The sequence below is a fragment of the Pristiophorus japonicus genome, chromosome 4, assembly GCF_044704955.1.
Source record: "Pristiophorus japonicus isolate sPriJap1 chromosome 4, sPriJap1.hap1, whole genome shotgun sequence".
Classification (NCBI taxonomy): Eukaryota; Metazoa; Chordata; class Chondrichthyes; family Pristiophoridae; genus Pristiophorus; species Pristiophorus japonicus.
Genome location: NC_091980.1, coordinates 42,204,186 through 42,213,290, shown reverse-complemented (window position 1 = coordinate 42,213,290; position 9,105 = coordinate 42,204,186).

Sequence of the window (9,105 nt, the reverse complement as noted above, 5' to 3'; positions counted from 1 at the left end):
AGATTTAGCTTTTTACTCTTCTGTCAAGCTTTAATGCACTGTTTAATTAAATGTGCAGAGGACTGTGTAGTTTTAATTTTCTGAACCACATATTGTGGCTTATTATAATTCTTAAACTTTTTCTCAACATTAATCTAGGATCTGTGATCCTCAAATCAAGTCTGCCATCTAGTGATCGGGGCATATATTTCAGCAAATACATACAATTTTTTTATCCTTATAAGATGGGATTATTCCGTTTGGGGTTCGAACATTATTTTGCCAATATCTATCTTGTACATTTAAACCATAGGTATGGTAGTTCCAGCATTTTACATTACCACTGAGGGAAACATTATAGCATCCTTTGTAGTCTAACATGCAATAATGCAAATTAGCCTTATTGGAGATGGCCCACTTGCTTTCTGATAAATTAGTGTAACAAAAACATTTTTATTATTGTCTTTTAAGTCAGATTCCAGGATACATAAGAACATAAGAACATAAGAAATAGGAGCAGGAATAGGCCATTTGGCCCCTCGAGCCTGCTCTGCCATTCAATAAGATCATGGCTGATCTGATCATGGACTCAGCTCCACTTCCCTGCCCGCTCCCCATAAACCTTTATTCCCTTATCGCTCAAAAATCTGTCTATCTCTTAAGAATCTGCCTATTTCTGTTTTAAATATATTCAATAACCCATCCTCCACAGCTCTCTGGGGCAGAGAATTCCACAGATCCCACAACCCTCTGAGAAGAAATTTCTCATCTCAGTTTTAAATGGGCGGTCCCTTATTCTAAGACTATGTCCCCTAGTTTTAGTTTCCCCTATGAGTGGAAATATCCTCTCTGCATCCACCTTGTCGAGCCCCCTCATTATCTTATACCAGCATTCATGACCCAGTATTTATGCTGTTAAATTCAGTTTCTGTAGACAGATTTTTAGACCCAGCCTTTATTATAACCCAGACATATGGGGGTGATTTTAACCCTACTCGCTCAGCAGAAACCTGGTGGGTGGGCAGATAAAATCTTCCTGGCTCTTACCTGTCTGAAAGCGGTCATGATCACATTTGCAATTTTAATCTGCTCTACTGAGCAGGCAGCAAGGACACACACCCGGAGCTAACAGGGTCCTTCTTTACATATGCATGTTGCAGCCCAATGACATCATTGAGACCCGACTGTCATTTTAACGCAGGCCTGAGCGGGCAATCCACCTTAAAGAGTTAAAATCAGGATTCTCTGATCGTTAGACAAAATCCTTGGTCACATAGTAATAATTCGCAAGTCCTGCATTCACAAATTCAAAGATTTTTTTCCATACTCCTTCGCTTACCCCTTACCATTCTGCTAATGGCTCATGCTAGGCTTGGGTCCCACAAGTGTCTTAATGGTATGCAGCTCACCATTTTTCATGCATCATCCCAGACATGGAGCATGCTGGGGAGGGGGAGGGGAGAGGGGAAAAAACATTTCAGTCAATTCCAATATTTTCTTCCTCTGATATCACAAGTTAATTTTTTTTTTTATTTGTTCATGGGCTGTGGAAGTCGCTGGATGGCTTTTTCACAAGGACGATATGTATTGCGTGGTGGTGGTGAGGTGGCGAAGAAGCCACCTTCTTGAACAGCTGCAATCCTTGTAGGTACACCCACAGTGTTGACTTTGTCACAGCGTAAGTGGCTTGCTGGGCCATGTCAGAGGGTAGTTAAGAGTAAACCACATTGCTGTGGGTCTGGAGTCAAATATAGGCCAGACCAGGTAAGGACAGCAGATTTCCTTCCCTAAAGAACATTTGTGAACCAGATGGGTTTTTACAACAATCCAGCAGTTACTAGCTTTTTAATCCAATTTATTTAACTGAATTTAAATTCCCCAACTGCTGTGATGGGATTTGAACTCATGTCTCCAGATCGTTAGTCCAGCCCTCTGGATTATCAGTCCATTAATATAACCACTATGCTACCGCACCTCTATAAGTACACTGGACCAGGAAGCCTGGGTGATTTTCTCCCTGAAACCAAATATAGCTGTTCACTGGGTCAACCAAGCCGTCTTAATGAATCCAATAAATTTACATTGGGATTGTTGCCTGACGTGAATGACCCACACATCAGGAACCAGCAGCACAAGCACCCAGCTTTGGCTCAGTGGGTAGCACTCTTGCCTCTATATCAGAAATTTGTGGGTTCAAGTTTCATTCCGGAGACTTCAGTACATAATCTGGCTGATACTGCAGTGCAGTACTGAGGCAATAGATAAGACATAAAGCCAATGGCCTATCTGTCCTCTTCGCTGGCACTATTTCGAGGAGAGCAATTGAGTTCTCACCTGTGTCCTGACCAATATTTATCTCTCAACCAACACCAAAGAAAAACAGATTATCCGGTCATTATCTCATTGCTGTTTGTGGGACCTTGCTGCGTGCTGCTGTATTTCCCTATATTACAACAGTGACTATACTTCAAAAGTCTTTCTTTCTTCACCCTTCTTAAGACTAATGTAAAAGCAGCTTAACTCATTCATCAAACCTATGACCATCAATACACCATGTGCTGCATTTATTCACTATGCCATTCAAGAAACCTTCTTTCATTGACTCATCTAAATGCGAAAAATGTATGAATCTTCAGAGCACAAGCCCATTATCTAGTTTGGGAAGGAAATATAAATCCAGCATTCAAAGAGCATTAAATAGCTAGGAGCATGTCCTTAAAACATGGGATAAATACATTACCTTGCACCAGCTGTAATTACATAGGGCTAGAATTTCCAATGGCTTACCGCCCGGTTTCTGGGCGATATTGGTCATTGTGGCGATAATCAGGTGAGCGAAAAATGCCCTACCTTAGTTACGCTGGCGGTTTCGAGGTCATCATCATCATAGGCAGTCCCTCGAAATCGAGGAAGATTTATTCCACTCTGAAAGTGAGTTCTTAAGTGACTGAACAGTCCAATACTGGAATTACAGTCTCTGTCACAGGTAGGACAGACAGTGGTTGAAGGGAAGGGTGGGTGGGGAGTCCTTTCCAGAAGAAGGTATAAACTCCACCTTGTTCATTGAGCTGGCCTTCCCCTGCCCGCCGGGTCTCATTTAGGGTGGCGATGTCGACATCGAAGCATCTAAGTTCCCAGGCAACGATGGTGGTGCAGCGTTCCGGTCTGTCACTGTTGGAGTTGTCCATAAGTTCCTGACGTTCCAGGTCCCGAACTTCATTTTGAGGGGTGGAAGTTGCCTGTGCATGAGTTCTTTTAACATGGAGTGGCCGTTGCACACCAGCTATCACATGGGCTTAGCAGAGCAAGGACCTGGTCCAGTGGCAAGGGGTTCCAAGATGATTGGGGTTATTACAGATCTTCTTGTCCATTTCTGTGACAGTCGGTCCAATGAGATGTGCCCTTTCACTCCGAGTTTAGCCCTATGGAAGAGCCTTCCAGAGATTTTACATTCTAATAATTATTCATTCAGGAATCGTTGGATATTTAAATTGTGTACAATTTCTAACACGTAATTCTAACAATAAAATAAAGTATGTGTAGAAAATGCAATGTGCAGTCAACCCTATTTAAACAGAACACTGTTATTTAGGATCAGTGATTATCCAACTGCTCATCCGGGAACGGTTCAGAACAGTGCATGTTATACTTGCTTATCTAGAAAACGCAAGATTGATCTGGGAAAGAACTATTTTTACTAATTGCTCATTACTCTGATAAACTAACTGTGTTTGGTTTGTCAAGGCAACAAGCACTTGATCGAACCACAGATAAGAGTAATGGAGTGAGAATAGAGGTGTTGTTATTGATTAGTCTCATTGAGTACCGCCAGCGCTGACTCCGCAACATCCTGCAAATCCATTGGCAGGATAGGCGCACCAACGTCAAGTGTTCTCGCTCATACCAACATCCCCAGCATCGAAGCATTGACCACACTCGATCAGTTCCAATGGATGGGCTACATCGTCCGCATGTCTGATACGAGTCTCCCAAAACAAGTGCTCTACTCAGAGCTTCGACACGGCAAGCGAGCACCAGGTGGGCAGAGGAAATGCTTCAAGAACACCCTCAAAGTCTCCTTGAAAAAGTGCAACATCCCCACCAACACCTTGGAATTCCTGACCCAAGACTACTCAAAGTGGAGGAGAAGCATCCAGGAAGGCGCTGAGCACCTCGAGACTCTTCGCCGGGAGCATGTGGAAGCCAAATGCAAACAGCGGAGGGAGCACACGACAACCCAAGCACCACACACACCCGTTCCTCTAACCACCATCTGCCCCACCTGCAACAGAGACTGTAGGTCCTACATTGGACTCACCAGTCACCTGAGAACTCATTTTAGTGTGGAAGCAAGTCATCCTCGACTCTGAGGGACTGCTGAAGAAAAGATCAACAAGTGACTGGGAGCAGAGCCAATCAGGACTCAAGTATCTGGGAAGAGGTCATAGAAAAATCCAGTGCGACACTGTTTCCTTGAGAGTGAGGCTGAAGATTAAAAGGTAAGAGAACATTCCACTTTTCTAGAGAAAAATGCCATGTGGCCTGAGTTATCTGATTGATTGATTTAATGCACAGCAGTAATGAGTGATTTCAATCTGAGCATTCTGAAAATTGATTTAATGAACTGTATTGATCTGATTGTTTGATTTAATTCAATTTTAATTAATTTTAATTTTAATCATGCATAAGTAATGTTTTCAATCTGAGCAGTGTGCAAATTGATTTAAGGAATGCATTGATCTGATCTAATTGATTTAAATTAATTTTAATTTAACCATGCATAAGTTCTAAGAGCAGCGATGAATATTTTCAATCTGAGCAATGTCTCCCTGCCTGCAGATGACTGATTCAAAGGTGTAGAAGGATAGCCGCAAGAGGGCTTTCAACCTCATGTATGGGGACCTCCAAGAACTCTTCGATGAGATCGAGGCATGGCGAGGGAGCTTGGTTGTCATGTCTGGGGTCCAGCCCTCACGGGTAGTGAGGAGGCATGTCTGGAGGGAGATAGCGGAAGCTCTGAATGGGTCCACGTTGATCCCCAGGACAGTGAACCAGTGTAGGAAGAAATGTAATGACCTGACAAATACAGGGAAGGTGAGAAATTTGTCAGACTCAGGCGAAGCATCAGGACCGGCAATCTTTCGGAAGACTTCAGTTACGTGGATAGACTGGAGAATCTGGGGTTGTCCTTCTTACGGCAGAGAAGATTGAGAGGAGATTTGATAGAGATGTTTAAAATCATGAGGGATCTGGACAGAGTAGATAGAGAGAAACTTCTCATTGACAGAAGGGTCGAGAACCAGAGGACACAGATTTAAGGTGATTGAGGCGACATAAAAAAAACTTTTTTACACAGCGAGTGGTTAGGATTTGGAATGCACTCCCTGCAAGTGTGGTGGATGCAAACATAATCACAGCTTTCAAAAGGGAGCTGGATAAATACCTGAAAAAAAAATTGCAGGGCTACGGGGAAAGGGCAGGGGAATGGGACTAGCTGAAGTTGTCTTGAAGAGAGCCTACACAGGCTTGATAGGCGGAATGGCCTTTTTCCATGCTGTAACTATTCTATGATTCTATAATCTGAACCCTCCTCTCCCGACACATGCTCAGCAATAACTCACTGGAATTGCTCGGCAGACATTTTCAGATCGTGCTCTATGATGAGGAATTGGCTGAAAGTTAGGACTCCTCACCAATGCTCCTTCCTGGAAGTGAACCCTCAGCCCCACCCTCAGGTGTAAGATTTCTAAATCTCTGGCATTAAATTGACAGCAAGACCAATTCTTTTAAAACAATTTGGAATAGTTTATTAAACACACACACATGCATATCTATCAGAGAAACAGCAGTCGTCAGCTATCCCAAAGATCTACTTAGTTACAACAGATAGAATGATGTTACAATAATGATTTATGAAAAGGTATAAAAAGGTATACGTCACTTTCCTCTGGCAAAGCACACGGCCTGCTTCTTGGTCTGTAGAGGAATGTCCTGCTTTTGCCGTGTGCGTAAGAAAAAAGAGCTAGCAATCTTTGTACTTGGGTTATTAAACCCCTTAAATCCATTGTTTCTCAGAAAGCCTCAGGATTGGGTCTAGGTTCCAGGGCCATTCCTGATTGGCTTCTCCTCATACATCTGGAGGCCCAGCGCCATTCCTTGATTAGGTTAATGGTTTTCCAATTAACATCTTTTCTAGTTTGGTGAGTTTCTAAGCCATGCTTCCTTTGTTCCTTGGGCTCTTCCTAGCCAGAGAACACATGGGCTTGGGGAAGTTATCCATTTAGTCTCCTTCAAAACTGCAGCCTTTCCATATAATCTACATTTTTATATATATTTATATATATACAGAATCAATTTTATCATTAATAAACACTTTTATTCTTACACAGGCCCCCCTCAAGCAGAGACAGAGTCAGCCAACTCTCCAAGGAGGCTGATCAGAAGGCGGATACGGAGCTTTGAGTCAGCAGAGCTGACAGGTCATCGGCTGAAATGAGGCACCTGATGTCGGAGCACCTGAGAGGCATGAGTTCCCTATCCTCCATCAAGGACACCTTGGACAACCTTGCTGGCCTGGTCTTAGAATCTGCCATGCAGATCAACAACAACATTCGACAAGCAGTGGCTATAGTCCAGGAGCCCATCCAGCAGTTGACTCGCCAATTGGCTGCTGCCTTGAGCCATCTGGCAGGTCCCCTGCAAGGGAACAATGAAGTAGCGGCCAGGCCCCCAACTCAATGGAAGATTTAGGCTTCTGCAGTCCAGGCCTTACGAGACAGACTGGAGATCGCCATAAGAGACAACTTACAGTTTGTAAATTAGACCTTGTGGTGCATCGCAGCTGCCATCGTTCCACCCACCACACCGGATGGTGAGCTGTTGGTGAACTCTGTACTAGTTGGTTGGCTCGTAGGGTCCATGTGGCCGATTCCTCCACCTCTCTGGGTAATACTGCAATACGCCCCCAAATTTGTCCAAGCACCTGAAGCGGCTCTTCAGGACCCCAACGGCTTCTTTCCACGACCTACCCGGTGGAGACATGGGCCTCATTAAATTTCACTGCCTCAGTGTGTGCCATTGGCCTTGGCAGCAGGGAGTAGGCCTTGTCCCCACTTAGCCAACCATCAGGCCGATCACCTTCCTTGAATATGCAGGCTACTTTTGAGTTCCTTATAATAATAACATTGTGCGTTGATCCACCATTCACATGTGGGATTCGCAGACGGGCATCACATACTACCTGAGCATTAGGAGTAGAATCTCTTCCTGTTGAGGCAGCTCTGTGAGTCCTCACTGGTAACCTTAAATGTCACACGAGTGCCATCAATCGCTCCAAGCACCTTTGGGAAGCCAGCTATTCGATAAAACGCCAATGATCTCGGCCGTTGCTCCATGTGTGTTAAATTGAATTCAATAAAGTCATTCACCCTACGGAACAAGGCATCAGTCACCTGTCGGCTGCCGGCCTTCACTGCCCCTTGGCTGATCCAGCACTGGTCCCCTGTCGCATCGGGAATGAGCCACTCCCGTAGAAATTTAAAGTCATTGTCAGCTTCACCCCCACAGTGATCACCGTGCTAGTTGGCAATCGAAGCCTCAGGTCCCCTCTCAGTAAATCACAGAGCTAGCTGATTGCTGCCTGGATGAAGCATAGACGGCACACAACCAGCTCCTCCGACGTCTCCTTGTAACTCAAGCAAGGTCTGGACACACGAATGGAGTAGCCACGGATAGGATGAAGTCTCCGCCTTGCAACCGCACATATTGAGCCTGTCTAGAGGCTTCGAACCTCCGCAGCTCTCTCTCCTCTCCTCTCCCCTCCTCCTTCAACATTATAAAGACGAGAGGGAGGTCAAGTGCACCATTTTAAACTCTCGATTAGAACTCAAAAAAATAAACAAAATGGAAACTCCTAGCAATATGATGGTTATAGTGTAAATAATGACTATATTATACTATTTAACTATTTTGCCAATGTATACAGCCCAATTTAAACTATTGAGCCAGAAATTGCAGTCGGAGGCTTCCCGCGGGTGTATGCCTCCGGCCACAAAAAAATTACATAAACACCTGGTGGTGCCGGAGGAATGAACACTTCCGCTCCGAAGCCTAAATACATAATCCAGCGCAGAGGCTCATGTATTCCAGGAGTGTACGGGCATCCTGGGATCATGTGGGCCTGGACCACCAATAAAAATGTCAAATTCCCAATGATAGTAATGGTGAGTTCCATTTGTACGGAGCTCATATTATTATGAATGGGAATACCACCAAAAACAAATAAAACCCAATACATAAATAACAAAACACCTCAATTATTTAAAATAATAGCAATTGAATTAAATTAAATGTTTTAGGAAAAAAAAAATGATTTTTTTTTAATGTTTTAATAGTTAAAAATAAACTTACCTTAAATGGACAAGAATTTTAATATTAAAATTAGTCATTAAATTTATTTTTTCTACCTTTTAAAACTCTTACGCTGGTAAAAGCAGGCCTTACGTCTGCTTTTACCAGGTGTAAAGGTTTTAAGGACATTCGCTGGGCAGGAGTTGGGCAAATAGCCCAAATCTCTGCCTGCGAAGGCCCTTCTCCTGGAGATGCATGCGATCTGTCAAAGGAAATTTTAACAGATCGCAAGTGTCGGGTTTAGATCGGGTTCCTCCCCACCCTAGCCCTGAACTCGCTCCTTTCTCCAGTGTTTCTATCTCCCTATATGGCCCTCTCTAAGCTCATCTTGTCCATGAGTCCTACCTCCTGCTCCCTCAATCCTATTCCCACCAAACAGCTGACCACACAACTTCCCTCCCTGGCAGAAGACTCGGACATGGTTAGCTGATATTATTAACGGTTGCCCCTTTTTCAAATCTGATACAATCACCTCCGCCTCCTCAAAAAACCCACCCTTGATCCCTCTGTCCTTGTGAACTACCGTCCCATCTCCAACCACCCTTTCCTCTCCAAAGTTCTTGAACATGCTGTCACCAACAAAGTCCATGCCCACTTATCAAAGTCACAAATGACATCCTGTGGTCGTGGTAAACTATTCCTCATTCTTCACAACCCGTCTGCAATCTTTGACATGGTTGACCATACTATCCTCCTCCAACACCTGTCCACCGTCAT